This window comes from Podarcis tiliguerta (assembly GCF_965153285.1).
Source record: "Podarcis tiliguerta genome assembly, chromosome: 7".
Lineage (NCBI taxonomy): Eukaryota > Metazoa > Chordata > Lepidosauria > Squamata > Lacertidae > Podarcis > Podarcis tiliguerta.
Window position 1 is genome coordinate 46066550 of NC_139540.1, and position 17151 is coordinate 46083700.

Here is a 17151-nt window from a genome sequence, read left to right on the forward strand (position 1 = left end):
TAAACATTAACAGTGTGATGGATAATAAAATTTTCATTACTTGAAATTATGAGATGATGAGCTACATAAAATACAGAACCATGAAGAAAGTGAAGGACATCCAAAACACACCATTTTAATGATTGAGATTTTCCTGCTTTTTATTATGTTTTGAAAGATAAGATAGTCAAAATAAGTGGGACCCAGAATTCACTTTTCAGTAACATAATTATGAGTGCTGTAACAAAACATCTGCTCCACTCTTCATTTTTCTTTTGGACTTTCTACAGGCTTGAAAAATAGTTATGTACCATAAATATCCCTCTATGAGTCATTTCCTTAAGTGAACAGCTGCCTTCTAATTAGCCAAATGTTCTTCATTTTAAATCATACAGCTAAATGAACAACCTGCAACAGGCTGAAATCCAATGATTTTTTTAAAACATCAAAACAGCACAAACCTGCCATTTGTAGCAATCTGTAGAGGTCAATACACCGACTTCTGTTCCAATGGGTTTAAAATAATCTTCTCAATTGTTTGAACTGAAGAATGTTCTCCAGCACAAGATGAATCTAAAATAGCGAAAAAGCCCAGCCTTCAGAAAGTCTTGAATACAAACATGATCGGGAATTCTTTAGATTTAGTGATAATAATGGGATTATGAATGGGAATAAAAGACACCACTCAGACAAATGTGGAGCACAATCATAATGCACATTTACTCAGAAGTAAGCCCTGCTGATTTCAAGTGTTTAGTTCTAAGTAGCTGTCAACAGGATGGCAATTTGGACCACATTAACTCATTTCAACAGAAGAGTTAAGTACGCTTACATCTCACCTAGCATAGCTAAACTATGTACTGTATTTTTCGCTCTATAAGATGCACTAGACCACAAGACACACCTAGTTTTTGGAGGAGGAAAACAAGAAAAAAAATATTCTGAATCTCAGAAGCTAGAACAGCACGAGGGATTGCTGCGCAGTGAAAGCAGCAATCCCTCTTGCTGTTCTGGCTTCTGGGATAGCTGCACACACACATTTCCCCTTACTTTTTAGGAGGGAAAAAGTGAGTCATAGAGCAAAAAATAGGGTAACTCCCTCCCTCAGGAGGCTTCAACAAGAGGTTGAACAATTCCTGGGGAATATGACTATCAATGGCTACTAGCCGCAAAGACTATATTCCACCTCCATTGTCAGAGCCATTCGGCCTCTGAAAACCAGCAGCAGGGCATCATAGGGGGGCAGAGTCCTTTTGTTTGCAGGCTTCCCACAGGCATCTGGTCAGCTGCTGTGAAAATAGGATGCTGAACCAGATGACCACTGGCCTCAGCCAGAAGGCTTGTCTTGTGTTCTATCTCTAACTGAAGTGCATTGCATTCCAGGTGAGGTAATAGCAAATCTGGTCAATCTAATCTACACATAATATGAACATGAAAATTTTAGGTTGTGCTTTTGTTTTGAATGATATGCAGCATTGTCTAGAGTCTGTACACACTTATTTGTGAAATGGTATTATAATGCCTTTAAATAAATAAATATCACTTGGTATTATAAATTTATTTATGACATTTGAATGCCGCCTCATAAAAAAGTTACAATAAATAATTTTAAATAATTGAAATACAAAGTAAAACCATTAAAGTGGGGCACATAAACACAACACAATAGAACTCAACACGCTCCCTTTAAAAAAGCACATACAGTGGTACCTTGGGTAACAAACACCTCAGGTTACAAACACTTCGGGTTACAAACTCCGCTAACCCAGAAGTAGTACCTCGGGTTGCGAACTTTGCCACAGGATGAGAAAAGAAATTGTGTGCCAGCAGCGCGCTGGCAGTGGGAGGCTCCATTAGCGAAAGCACACGGTTTCGGGTTAAAAAAGGACATCTGGAATAAATTAAGTTCATAACCCGAGGTATAAAAGAAACAGAGGCCTAGGCTGCTAAAGTTATTTTAAGGGATGGAGTGAACAGAAAGGTCAAATACAGTGGTACCTCGGGTTACATATGCTTCAGGTTACAGACTCCGCTAACCCAGAAATAGTGCTTCAGGTTAAGAACTTTGCTTCAGGATGAGAACAGAAATCGTGCTCCAGCTGCGCGGCGGCAGCAGGAGGCCCCATTAGCTAAAGTGGTGCTTCAGGTTAAGTACAGTTTCAGGTTAAGAACAGACCTCCGGAACGAATTAAGTACTTAACCCGAGGTACCACTGTACTACAAAGACAGAGGCAGGCAAGTCTCCATGAAAAGTATGTTCCATAACTGGAGTGCCACTACTAAAAAAGCCCTCTCTGGCAGAGGCATTTGGCAAGGCATCTGAAACCTGAAGCCAAAGAGAGCTTTAATGTTTGGTTGGCTACATAAATGTGAAAGCAGTCTTTCAGATAAACTGGTCCCACGCAGGTTAGAGCTTTAAAGGCTGAAACCAACCTTTTAAAGCTGGGCATGGAAATGGATTAGGAGGAAATCTAGCTGGCAAAGCACAGACGCAGTATGGTCACAGCACCCAGTCATTGGTGCAGCTAGGCAGCCTTGGATCCTGGACTTTGATGGAAGGTGGGCTTTAGTGGCCATTTGTATTACTTCAGCTGAGAAGCACACCATTATGATTTTTCTTCTCTTCCCCTGCCCACATTTCACACTTTACAAGTATTTCCATTCCTAATATGTTAGAGCAAAAAACACACACCCCAAAAGCATTTTCCAACCACGATAAAAAATAAATAGATGTGCACTTTTGCATTTTCAGCTAAATTAAATCATAGCACCTAATGACTACAGGAATAAAAAGAGGGTTGCTTCTGTTGCCGTATTTTTTTTACTTGAGAATAAGGACTATTTTGGTGTAGAAAAGGAAAATATACGTTTAAAATACAAATAATAAATTGAGCATCTTCAACTGTGTGCACTGCCAACCATGCAGTCCCAGGTACTGACATGGCACCTGCTTCCGGTTGCTCCACTCATTTGCCACTAAAAATACATGAAAAGTGTCTAGGATTAGATTAAATTGGTTGCTGTAAAAATAATCAGATAACAGATTTAAAATAAATGCAAAAAAATCAAATTTTCCTTTCAGTCCCACCACATGCTTGTATCAAAGTAGATCTCTTCTCAAAAGCTGTGCTTCTGAAAAAGTGACCTATCTTCCTTTGGAAAAAAAAAAGCCAAAATAATTTGCATTCATTTCTAAAGGCCATTTTAAGATATTTTGGGTGCTCTTGGCTGTCATGCTGCCTTTGCTTTATACATGGGCGGGAAATGCTATTAGTTTTAATAAAGAATACAAAGAACTTTAGTGGTTCAAAATGTGCTTAAAGTCTGACCCAAGTTTCCTTTCCTTTGCAAATAAAAATTATGAAGCAGTCATTAACCTTCATTGAAAAATGAATCACATTATTAGCTTCTTCACTGTGACAGAGGACACAGTTTCTTCTTTCAAAAGAACAAAGTGGACCCTAATGTAAATCACTCGATTTGGATCAGCATATATATCAGGGAAAGTTAATATTTTGCATATGTGTGGAATATTTCATATTTGAGCTTATTGCAATTTGACCAAACCCCAAAGCACATCTACAAAGTAATGATGATGATGATGATGATGATGATGATGATGATAATAATAATAATAATAATAATAATATTATATTATTATTTATACCCCACCTATCTGGCTGGGTTTCCCCAGCCACTCTGGGCAGCTTCCAACAAAATATTAAGATACAATAGTCTGTTAAACATTAAAAGCTTCCCTAAACAGGGCTGCCTTCAGATGTCTTCTAAAAGTCAAGAAGTTGCTTTTCTCTTTGACATCTGATGGGAGGGCGTTCCACAGGGCGGGTGCCACTACCGAGAAGGCCCTCTGCCTGGTTCCCTGTAACTTGGCTTCTCGTAGCAAGGGAAGCACCAGAAGGCCTTCGGCGCTGGACCTCAGTGTCCAGGCAGATTGATGGGGGTGGAGACGCTCCTTTGGGTATACTGGACTGAGGCCATTTAGGGCAGGGGTCAGCAAACGTTTTCAGCAGGGGGTCAGGCCACTGTCCCTCAGACATTGTGAGGGGCTGGACTACTTTTTTTTGGGGGGGGGGGATGAATTCCTATGCTCCACAAATAACCCAGAGATGCATTTTAAATAAAAGGGCACATTCTACTCAAGTAAAAACATGCTGATTCCTGGACCATCTGCGGGCTGGATTTAGAAGGCGATTGGGCCGTATCCGGCCCCCGGGCCTTAGTTTGCCAACCCATGGTTTAGGGCTTTAAAGGTCAGCACCAACACTTTGAATTGTGCTCGGAAACATACTGGGAGCCAATGTAGCTCTTTCAAGACCAGTGTTATGTGGTCTCAGAGGCTGCTCCGAGCCTAGTCTAGATGCTGCATTTTGGATTAGTTGTAGTTTCCAGGTCACCTTCCAAGGTTGCCCCACATAGAGCACATTGCAGTAGTGCAAGCGAGAGATAACTAGAGCATGCACCACTCTGCCCTGCGCCTCCATGGACAGCTGTGAGTCCAAAATGACTCCCAGGCTGCGCACCTGGTCCATTCAGGGCCATTCAGGACCAGGGAGTCCTCCACACCTGCCCTCCTCCTGTCCTGCAAAAACAGTACTTCTGTCTTGTTAGGATTCAACCTCAATCTGTCAGCAGCCATCCATCCTCCAACCGCCTCCAGACACTCACACAGGACCTTCACCACCTTCACTGGTTCTGATTTGAAAGAGAGGTAGAGCTGGGTATCATCCACAAACTGATGAACACCCAGCCCAAACCCCCTGATGATCTCTCCCAGTGGTTGCATGTAGATGTTGAAAAGCATGGTGGAGAACCATGAGGCACCCCACAAGTGAGAGCCCAGGGGTCTGAACACTCATCCCCCACCACCACTTTCTGAACACGGTCCAGGAAGAAGGAGCAAAACCACTGTATGACAGTGCCCCCAACTCCCACCCCTCTTGACGCTCCAGAAGGTTGTTATGGTCAATGCTATCAAAAGCCGCTGAGAGATCCATCAAAACTAGGAAACAGCTCTTACCTTTGTCCCTAGCTCGTCAGAGATCATCAACCAGTGCGACCAAGGCAGTTTCAGGCCCATGATGAGGCCTTAATCCCGACTGGAAGGGATCCAAATAGCAGTGGAGATTCAAATTCTATTTGTCATATAGGTTGATTTATACTTTTCTACCTACCTTAATAGGGACGCGGGTGGCGCTGTGGGTTAAAGCCTCAGTGCCTAGGGCTTGCCGATCGAAAGGTCGGCGGTTTGAATCCCCGCGGCGGGGTGCGCTCCCGCTGTTCGGTCCCAGCGCCTGCCAACCTAGCAGTTCGAAAGCACCCCTGGGTGCAAGTAGATAAATAGGGACCGCTTACTAGCGGGAAGGTAAACGGCGTTTCCGTGTGCGGCTCTGGCTCGCCAGAGCAGCGATGTCACGCCGGCCACGTGACCCGGAAGTGTCTTCGGACAGCGCTGGCCCCTGGCCTCTTTGAGTGAGATGGGCGCACAACCCTAGAGTCTGTCAAGACTGGCCCGTACGGGCAGGGCTACCTTTACCTTTACCTTTACCTACCTTAATGAGAAGTTACCTCATTAGTTTCAGTTACAAGAAAAGAAGGCACAGAAAATGAAGGGGAGCCTCTACCTCAGTGGAAAGTTCCAACTTGAAAATATGAGTGGAGATAACAATCAAGGTCCTGGAACGAAGAGACAATTGGCAAAGAAGTACAAATCTACTGTATTTTAGTGCTCAATATTTTAATTTCCAGGTGTCAAGATTTTGAAAGCATATGTTTTGAACTCAAAGACCACAATATCCTCTTTATGAATATTCTCCTTGCTGCCTTGTTAGGCATTAGCAATAGAAGGACATCAGAATGAAGTTTGTGTGAGGAGTACAAGATGAGGGGAAGAATGCCTGGTAGGTGTGGAGATTAAGATTTAGGAAGGTTATGGAATATGGGATCTAGGAGGTATGACACATTAAGGGTGGCTGAAGGAAAGCAGTAGATAATCTAGGAATAAGATACAGTACCTGTTTGAAAAATAAATGGTACAGGCAGAGTCACAAGAAAAGCATCAAGAAGGCATGGAATTAAGAAATAAGAAGCTAACTAAAATGGGAGTTAGACTTGGAGAAGCAAGGCAGACTTGGCATCAAAAACTGGTGCCAGCTACCTGCAGAAGTCTTTCAGGGTGTATCATCCTGCTAAGGCATTAAGATCTGATGTGGATGCCCTACTTACTAGTCCATGATTGAACGAGGTTTGTATCTCTGCAACTCAAGAAAGGGCCTTCTAAGTCACCACTGAGATTGTCCTCCCTCTTGATATTCAGCTGGCACCAACCCTGGTTAGTTTACAGCACTAGCTAAAAATTTAGCTCTTTAGCCAGGCTTTGAATGATGTGGGTTGGCAATGAATTGGACCACTGATAGATTTTAAAGCTTTTATTGGAATTGCCTTATACTTCGCTTCAATAGCTTGATGTTATATTTGGTATAACATCACCTTCTTTGATGAAGGCCAGGTCAATAATGAACCAATGAATGAATGAATAACCAGCATCCTTGGACACCTGTTGGGTCCCAGTGCCCCAGCAGGGTCCACTCCTGCTGATGCCCACCCTGGTTCCTCTACATCAGGTGTCTGGGTCTGCAAGCCAACGTTTTAATTTTCTACAATGCCCCCAATATAGCACTGCTCAGAGACATGTGGGAAATTAAAATTGTGGCCCATTTCCACCCCCTGGATATGTTAGAGGCATTGTTCATGGATCACTGCCTTGTTGTGGCGAAGGGGCTTGAATAATTCAGAGAAGCTATGAGCTATGCCATGCAGGGCCACCCAAGATGGATAGGTCATAGTGGAGAGTTTTGACTAAACGTGATCCACCTGGAGCAGGAACTGGCAAGCCACTCCAGTATCCCTGCCAAGAAAACTCCATGGACAAAAGCATCACCTTGCCGACAAAGGTCTGTATAGTTAAAGCTATGGTTTTCCCAGTGGTGATGTATAGAAGTGAGAGCTGGACCATAAAGAAGGCTGATCGCCGGAGAGTTGATGCTTCTGAATTATGGTGCTGGAGGAGACTCTTGAGAGTCCCATGGACTGCAAGAAGAACAAACCTATGCATTCTGAAGGAAATCAGCCCTGAGTGCTCACTGGAAGGACAGATCGTGAAGCTGAGGCTCCAATACTTTGGCCACCTCCTGAGAAGAGAAAACTCCCTGGGAAAGACCCTGATGTTGGGAAAAATTGAGGGCACAAGGAGAAGGGGACGACAGAGGACAAGATGGTTGGACAGTGTTCTCAAAGCTACTAACATGAGCTTGACCAAACTGCGGGAGGCAGTGGAAGACAGGAGTGCCTGGCGTGCTCTGGTCCATGGGGTCACGAAGAGTCGGACACGATCAAACGACTAAACAACAACAATAGCAATAATAAGGAAGGTACCTGAGAGGCTTAGTAATTTGGAGGCTTCAGCACTCACATGCATCTCTCTTTACATGAATAATCTACTGCAGCAATTCTCTTGTCAAGAGAAGAGTATTAAAGAAAAGTGATTTGTCATCTTCTGGCATCAGAAAATTACTAACATCAGTTAGGTATATGTCACTCAGCTTTGCAAGGTAGTGGCAACTCTTCAATTCTTGATGGAAGCTTTATGGGGGGACTGAACTTTTTGTTTTTTAAAATTATGAGAACTCATTGTTACAATATCTACTTGGCAAAAAATTGCTGTCACAATACAGAAACAAAACTTTTACCAAACCCCTCCTCCAAACAACTGATTATGAAGTGCACCTCAGATTTAGACTGTGTTGCTTTCCTTTGAACAAAGCCATCAGAAGGAATCACAAGTTATTGCTCATGGATGACAAGTATAAGATTGCAGTAAAGAAACCTCAAGGCTCACGTTGTCATTTGGAATTAAGATTAAATAACTTCAAATGTTGGTTTGTTTCCAACAGTATTCCTATTTAGCTCTCCATCATTCACTAAGCATGGGAACACGCTCCTCTAAAGCTGAAATGTATTTCACTCCATCTTCACTAGCAAGAGACAATAACTTGATGTGGTAATTTGTTCATATAGGAGCTGAATTGCTTCACTAAAGATTCACAGTACAAAATGTGTTATTAAAATCCTGCAGCTACCATCTGTTAACTGGGAAAATAAGCTGAATCACAAACCTGTTAGGACTTTCATCCTTGCCAGTATCCATGATTCAATCACAAGGCTCATGATTTTATGATGAATATTTTCACTGCTGATGTATTCTACTATTTGCCCCTTTAGCAGAGGCATTCCCTTCAGAGTCAAGGGCCTGCAGCAAGCCTCCCTGCACTGCAAGGTCAGGCTCTTCCTTGATCAGGTCCTCTCCAGATGCCAAGTGCTCCTCTAATCAGTTCTTCCTTTTGTGCTCTTCCTGCGGCACATGCGGAGTGCTAATTAGGCAAGCACTTCAAGACACAGCCTGGCTCAGGGAGAGGCCTCCGTTGAACAGAGGCAGGTGGATGAAATGTGAAAGAGACAGCAATGGAAACCTCAAGGCTCAGGGAAGAGAGAAGAACAAGAAGGAAATGACTAAGAAGAAGAATGCAAGGGAAAACTGAATTGATGAGAGAGGCTGGCTTCAGAAGGATTTTTCAAGAAGACTATCAACCTTACCATACTTTAAACTACCCGCAATATATTCCCTTTTTACACAGAATGACCATGAGCACTGTAGGGGGCTTAAAGTGGAAGCATTACCTCAATGACATTATTTATTTAAGGGAGTCATTCATTACAGAAGTAGGTGAAAGTTTCCAAACCCCAAAATAATTGTTCTTATTCAGCTTATACATTTCTGACGCCTACAGTTTGTACATTACATTATCCACAGGTGCCTGGCAGAAGGTTTTTTTTTTTTTTTGCTGGCTATGTCAAAAGTAATGGTTTCCCCATTCATTTCTTTGAAGCACCAATTAGAAAGGTGGAAGCTCTGCCTTGTAAGGAAAGCTGGCTATGGCTCTGCCATCAGCATACACTATAGTAAGCCGAAATCAAAGACATAAAGTCCCACACACATTACATGTGAATGCTAGTTCCACCTTTCAATAAAGGCCAGCTACTAAATCAAGGGGGACACGGGTGGCGCTGTGGGTTAAACCACAGAGCCTAGGGCTTGCAGATCAGAAGGTCAGCGATTCGAATCCCCGTGACGGGGTGAGCTCCCGTTGCTCAGTCTCAGCTCCTGCCCACCTAGCAGTTCGAAAACACATCAAAGTCAAGTAGTTAAATAGGTATCGCTCCGGTGGGAAGGTAAACCTCCACACACTGTATTTTTAACATGTGCTCATATTCTACAGGTTAGTAACCTCCTAAAGTTTGTGTTTGAGACATACATGTTAAAACATGGTTGTGATACAGTTAAGCTGCCTCATATACCCATGTGAGAATATGTGTGTGCCTTCTCAATTTCATGTGCAAAGTGGACATATGACTGAAACAATGAGAGAGTGGGAAAAGCACATGGTATAGTCTGCCGGAGCTCTTGACTCCTCAGAATTTAGGGGGAGACTGCACATTTGAAGACATCCCCATTGCAAATGCCCCCTGGACATGAACAAAACAAGCTGTATTTGCTCCAAGGCACAAACTGCTCAAGTGCAGGGAGCTTTTGACATAAAAAACAACACACGTACCACACCAGTGTGCTGAAGTGGTGCAATCCCACACAAGCTGTAACACATCATTTCCCCATATGTTTTCATTGGCTCAAAATCACTTAAGTTTGTTGCATTTCAAAAGGCTGTATTTGGAACATGCCCCTGTTGTTAACCATGCTTCACCGTCCCCCACCTCCTGTGTTCTTGCCCTTTAGTGCTAAATTTGTATACTGTACATCCATTGTGTGTCACAAAGGACATGAAGAAAAGCTTCTCAGCCAGAGAATCGGGGGGGGGGGGGGGATATCGCTGGAGCTTACTTTGCCATGGCAACGAATGGAATTTAGAAAAGAAGCCAAATATAGATGACTGAATAAGGCTTGCTTGGTAACGTCACTAGATTTTTATTTTGTTTCTGTAAGCCAGGGGCTTCTACCACAAAAGGTTGGAGTCCTTAATTCATCTCTTATAATTATTTGAGGGAGAATATGTGTGTGTGTGTGTGTGCATTTCTGGTTCAAGCAAATTTTTGCATGCCAACATCTACAGTGTCATCTTACACGAGGCAAGAAGGTCAGAACAATAGGGTACTATTCATTTGCCTCACAACCCCAACATTTCTAACAACCATCCCCAACCTATCCAATAACAAGCATGGGCATATTTGTCCCAGTACTAGGGAAACTAGACTGCACTCACAATCTAAGGACAAAGTGCCTCCCACTTCCTCTTCTATTTATGCTGCACTTTCCAAGAACTTTCCCCTCATGTCAAGAAGGGAGTTCAGAGTGGGTCAGGAATAACTCACAAGGTGTCAGTAAAGTTAACTCTTTATTCAAAGAAACAAAACAGCTCAGGCCCAGTGAGCACAGCAACTTTCCCCAGCAACTCAGCATACTGCATGTCTGCAAATACTAGTAGGGGCATTTAACTATAGAATTAATAACATTATTTTATGATTTACTAAAGAAAAGAGACTGAATATTTTTGTGTGTTTAAATAGATGAATAATTATTGGTTTAAAAAAATCCTGGAAAACACTGATTGAATCTTAAGTAATGCAGTAGTTAATAAGGCATTTAAAATCATGATTATGTTATTAGATAGATTTCTTATTATGAATTCACAGGAGACATTCATTATCACTAACTGAATAAGGGGAAATTGTGAGTAAATTGAGCAAGCTGGCATAGGACAGATGACTTTAAGTCCACTAGATTTTTAAGGCTGCAGTCTTTTAGCCACTTACCTGGGCAAAAGTCCCCTTAAATTCAATGGGGCTTACTATGGAATAGACATATTTAGGATTGCACTGTCAGCCAAAGCTAAAGAATAAGTGTTTTTATTTTATATTATTTTATTATAAGTAACTGATATAAAGTCCGCTAGTGATTTTGTGATATAAAGTCCGCTAGTGATTGATTGATCATATGATCTTATCCTCAAACTACACCCAATAGGCAAGACAGGATTCCCCTGTACTAGTGGAATCCAATGCTATACTGGAGGGAGGGGGATGTAACAATACTTTTGGCTGCTGGGATTCCAACAGCAGAAGAGGTGGAGGTGGGGAGACTTGGCCAAGGTAGCAGAATGGCAGGAAAAGAATGAAAGTTAGAATTCGATGCTTGTTCTGGGATTACTTCTAACAACTGAAGATAGAATAACTTTATACCTACTAAAAAGGAGCTGCTGCTTCCCTTTCCTTCATATAAGCAAAACATTCACTGGAGTCAACCAGGAGTCAGAAAGCTGCCCCTTCCATTGCATTCCCAGCTACCATCACAACCAGAATAGGATTCTGATCTAACTTGCAGCAAAATATCGCACACCACGAAGACTACATAAGGCCTAGCAAGGAACACATACCTTATACATCAAAAAGTGCACCATGGGCACACATATCCTTGCCCCCTTGTCTCAAGAAACATGAATGCACCAGTGGGAGTGTGGTGATATATTAGATCATACGAATAGAGTGGGTCAACAGGATCAACTGAAGCATAGCAAAAAGATTTAATTATCCTAGAAATACAGTTATAAAGCTATTAAAACACACATGTAGGATAAAGGCACTGTGCATAATTTTTATTATACAGAAAAATGAATAACTGAAGGCATCAAGTAGGTGGATTCAGTCTGCAATCCTAGCCCCATGATCTTTCTCCTGGCCACTGACACCATGGAAAGCACGGTGGATGGAATGGTATCACGGGGAATGTTGCCACCAGCAATAGGAAGCAGAGGGCCCCAAACTGGGCTGTTACGTGGTGAAGTAGAATAGGACTAGCCACAGATCTCCTGGATCTTAAGCACTCCATTCCCCTCAGAGAGGTCACCAACTGGGCCCACTAACTATGCCAGCCTGGAGCAGGCACAACAAAGAGTAATGAAAAGAACTGCCTCCTGCCATGTTCTCAGCTGGGTTGAGGATTGCTCGGCCCCTCACTAATACCTTATGATACAGTCAAGAAAATCTATATTGAGAAAAAAGTTACACATCTGATAAAAATAGGAAATGCTAGTAAACACTGAAAGTGTTTCTTTTAAAAAGGTGGTTAGTGGTTAGAAGTGCAACAGAGGCTCAGTAACATCTGAAGATATTACTAAGGTCTGTATCAAGTGCATTCTCATGAAAAGCCCAGGAGCTAAATTGTTAAAGAATCTGCAGGATTTGCCTCCATCCATTTTATTTTATTACTTTCCTCATTATGGTGCAACAGAAGGCTATTAGCTTTCCCCTAATTAGCTATTAATAGATTAAATAGTCCACTAATATCCCAATAAAGAGACTAAATAGCAAGGCTGATTCTTTCCCCCCTGTTTTTAAAATAAAAAATCTTGTTGATAATATTATCTCTGACATAAATATCTCCAAGCAATTTTTGAATGGTGCATGTACTGCATCTTGTGCAGTCAAGTGTAAGGGAACTTTAGCTGGAGTGGACTCAGTAAATTGGCAATGTGTGGTATTAAAAGAGATGCAATAGGTAGATATGTTCTTTGAAAAGGTTATCTAGAAGCTGTTATCTAGATCCTTACAGTGGTATCAGTACAGTCACCAAATGGACCACAGAAATAATTTTGCAAAAGATATATGAGCAAATGAATGCACTGAGGAATGCTCCCCCCCCCCCCGCCCCCGGCATTTAACTGTAATTATAAATTCAGGATTTTCTGAGTGCACAGGAAGCAGCTTCATTCTGAGTCATGCCATTATTCCATTTAGCTCAGAATTATCTCCACTGTGTGGCAGCAGCTGCCCAGGGTTTCCAATAGAGATATTTTCCAGTACTTTCTGGAGATCGATGGGGACTTAACTGTGGACCATTTGCATACAAAACCTGCGCTCTACCAGTTAGCTATAGCCCTTCTCCAAAAACATATTTACTTGGATATTGAGAACTGTGAATATTAGGAAGTTCGTGGAAAAGAAATGCCCCAACTCCTCTTCCTGTTGCAGCCCCTTGAAAAGCCTCTGCATAGAGTTGGTGGAGGATTCTCTAGAACAGGTTAAGAATGGCACAGAAAGTTGCAGGAAGGGGATATTAAAAGCCCTCTTCTATCTACTTACTTCTGTTCTGAGGTTCCATGTTATTATACCTTCTACTCAGTAGTTTATTAGCCAGAGTATTATATTAGACATATAATTTATTACATGCAATAGACAAAGAAACTGTAAAAACAGCCACTCAGTCATTTTCAGATTAGTCAGAATAATGCAACTCAGCACTAGAGCAATCCAATGCAATGTTCCAATATGCTTGCTACAAGAGTGGGATAAAGATGGTTTGCCAAATCATCATGTAAATGAACTAAATGGTTCTAAATGTTTGAAAGGGCAATTATAAGATCTGTTAGAATAAACTGATCCAGAGTGACAGACACACAGGTGTGGCTAGGAAAGGTTAATAAAACTTAATATTAATTACTGTTTTTACTGAAACTATTTTTTTAAAATTCGCTACTAAGTCTTGCAAACTGCTAGCACAGGAAAGTGCATTATTAACAATATACAAAAAGCAGATAACTCATACACATACTATGCATGTCTAAATCACCAGCTGACAAGAATACTAGGAGCTTTCACAGTACTTTAATTCTAAAAATGTGTATGTCAGAAATAGAGACATTGTATGGACCTGTACACTGAACTATAGCAAGATTTGTTACAACAAATAAGGTTTGAGTGATAATAATGCACCATAGTCCAGATAGCACAAATGTTTTGAATGCTTCAAATGCCTATGAATTCATATACCCATGGTATTTAGCATCTTTTATGATAAACTGTGTCACATAATGTTGGAAATGAAAGGTACAAAATGCAAATTGTTATCTCCGTTAGTGGTCTTGTCACGGTATTGTAAAGTTCAGGACTAAAATGCTGAGTTTAATAACGGATGTAACTTGGAACATGTTCTCATTGGACCCAAAGGTGATGTTATTGTGTCATTTAAATAGTAAAACAGATGGAAGTGATATAGTTTTGGTGCTAAATATATTAACTGTAGCACAACCAGAAATTGTTATGGCAGAAAAGACAATGAAACAGCATTTAAAAAATGGATATGCTTTGGGGGGGGGGGGGATGTAGAACATAGAAGAACCAATAAGATATTAAAAGTCCAAGAAGAAATGGTATATTTTTATTGTTAATCTGAAATACAGAGTAACTAATTTTCCTCTATTTTATGATTCTATACCATTGGTTTGAGAGCTGTGTTATTATTTTTTAAACAATAAACCAGTGGCGTAGCGTGGGTTGTCAGCACCCGGGGCAAGGCAAGTAATTTGCGCCCCCTAACCCGTGGATTTGCGCCCCCTAACCCTAACCCCCAGATGTTGCGCCCGGTGCGGGTGGCCCCCCCTGCACCCCCACGCTACGCCATTGCAATAAACTAATAAAAAGGAGAACTCCTATTGCAGCCAAGAAAGAACAACCGAGTGAGTCACAGAAAGGAGAATTGTGCGTAACTCATTAGGGCTTAATTTCTCTTAATTACAGATATATGATGTGACATGGAGTGATTGAGAGGACCACACTGTCAGTTTTCATCAACATAACCTTAAATAGGTCAATGTCAGGAAGCTTTTAAAGAAATCATATTGCAGCTGAGGAGAAAATCTTTCTGATAAAGCAAAATATGGAAATTACCTTGTTTTGAGCTGCTTGATAAATTGGGACATCTATATGAATAATCTTAGGCAGCAGCAACCGAATAGGACAAAGGCAGCCATAGTCATCTGTACGGCTGCATTCTAACACACGTTAAGCAAATATTTAAGAGCAGGTAAACTTCCCCACATAAAACCATTTGGTAAGTTGGTCATGTGTATCCTCTCCCCAGTCCTAGCATATGAAGGAAGACTTAAAGGTGTATAAACCATTTGGGTGCATCTTTCAAACTATCAATTCTAGCTGAATAAAGCCAGCTAGGGTGGGACTGCACTAAGGGCTGTATTGCGATTACCCTCTTGCCTTGAAGGGATATGTGTCAGGGCGCTTAATAACACATATCCCACTTTCCTCTCTTGTATTTTAGTAAGAAGGCAAACTTTTCATGCCTCCATAGGAGTAAAGTTACCAAATACTCATGAAAGCCATTGGCATTTCATTGTCCCTAGAAGCAACCTGTGCTGTAAACTACCTTTTGGTTTAAAACAGGGATAGAGAACTTGTGGCCTTCTAGATCCTGTTGACTGCAGCCCCCATCATCAGTGGCCACTGGGAATGCTGAAGGGCCATTGATGGAGGGCCACCACAACTGGAGGGCCACTGGTTCATCAAATCTGGTTTTCAGGGAGTGGGGAGATTGCTGAAAGAACTGTAATTGGGCACACTGTGTGAACCTAAAAAATAAGTCAATGGGTGAGGGCAGTTGAGCCATATAATGCTGAAAGTGTCTGCTGAATGAGCAGAAGGGAATAAGTGAAAGAAAAGTGCTTTAAAGAGTAGAACCAGTACAAAGAGACAGGGGGATAGTGAAGATGATGAATAACTGACCTAATATGATCATGACACCCAGTGCTATTAATACACTTGAAGCTATATTATGAACTAGCTGAAGTTTCTGGACCATTTTCAAATACAATCCCACAACAGTATTTAGTTGCATGTTCCTTATAAGACCATTATAATAATGCCTATTATTCTTATTCTTATTCTTATTTTGACACTCATCCGGAGTACATGTATTTAACATTCCTTACTTTATTAGTGACACTATGTAGAAGTCTACCAAGAGTAGTCATGTTCTTAAAAAGCTAGAATGATTTTTTCCAACTTGTATCCGAAAGAAAGCTATCCACCCACAATACCTCGTTCCAAAGCATCTCATAATTTGTGTTGACATATTCTCAGTGTATCTAGTTGTTCTATTTATAAACAGTATAACCAACATGACTGTCTAAAAGGATTTGCAAAATTTAATTTCAAGAAAAACAAAACACCTTGTTTTTATTAACTTCAATTTTTGCTTCATCTCTGCATTTTTGCTACGGTAGTTTCTCACACTGTTATTTCTAACACTTAAATAAGAACAGAGGAGCTTGCTTTTTTCTATATAGAGGAAAAAAGGTTCCCTCCACTGAATAATTTTGATGCTGATAAAATACTACTTCACCTCTGCTCTCATATTTCTGGCTAAAAAATGTTCCTTACTTTCTGAAGTACCTGCAGTATTTTGTTCACCATCAGTGCACACTGGAGCTTCAGCAGCTCTCTTTATTAAGGCTGTCAGCTCTGATCACCGCAGCTGCATTCCTCATCCTGTTCTTCCAGGGAATGTAAGCTTGAAAGTTAGCCTAAATGAATTGCTCTCAGCGGTAATAACGCATTGGCAATTTTTCATGCAGCCATCACAAGCAATTTGGGCAGCATGTTGTATTTAAATCTTTTATTCTCATTTAATGCTTTCCAAAAAAACACCTTGGAGGCATTCCTTCTACCTCAGAAAGTTCTGAAGTACTTGTTAATAAGAGGGCTCTATAGCAGACTACTAATTCCTTTGATGAGAGGCATGCTTTCAGAAAAGAATAACTCTTTTGTCTGTTAATAATAGGGAGCCTTTAACTTTTCAATTTGATCTCAGTGACAGGGAATTATAAAAAATGGGAATCTTTCCCTGTACAAATGTGAATGCTAAGTTTGCTGTGCCTGATCAGTTGTTTCAAATTACATCATCACAGGGATTCCACTAGTAGATCAGGACTATTTAAAAGCCCACCCCATTCAGAATAGTCTTTGACCTATAAAAACAACCCTGCGGAACTTGTGTCTTGCAAAGTCAAATGCAGCCCACTGGCTGTCTTCCAGGAGTTTGATATCCTGGCACCAACACTTCCACATAAAATGAATTGTGCATTTAACAACGAAAAGTATCTATGGCAGACATGCACATTTTGTGACGCACCAGGCTCGACATAGGCTTCCAACCATGATGGCTTATTAATTGCTAAATAAGCTTCTTTGGTCACTGCTGCAAAAACTGGGTGACATAAAATCTCTGTTCTGGTG

General features: G+C 41.2%; 1 protein-coding gene across 9 annotated transcripts in view; it reads right to left on the reverse strand.

Moving 5' to 3' along the window:
* The window catches only part of DLGAP1 (DLG associated protein 1), a 286294-nt gene that overhangs the window by 136423 nt on the left and 132720 nt on the right, over window positions 1-17151 (reverse strand). For 8 of the 9 annotated variants that reach the window (XM_083450106.1, XM_083450100.1, XM_083450104.1 and 5 more), the window contains one exon: window positions 441-552. The gene's annotated coding sequence lies outside the window, so the exon portion shown is untranslated. Of the gene's footprint in view, window positions 1-440; window positions 553-9668; window positions 9687-17151 lie in introns of those variants that run through there. The other variant, XM_083450108.1, reaches the window with a different exon arrangement.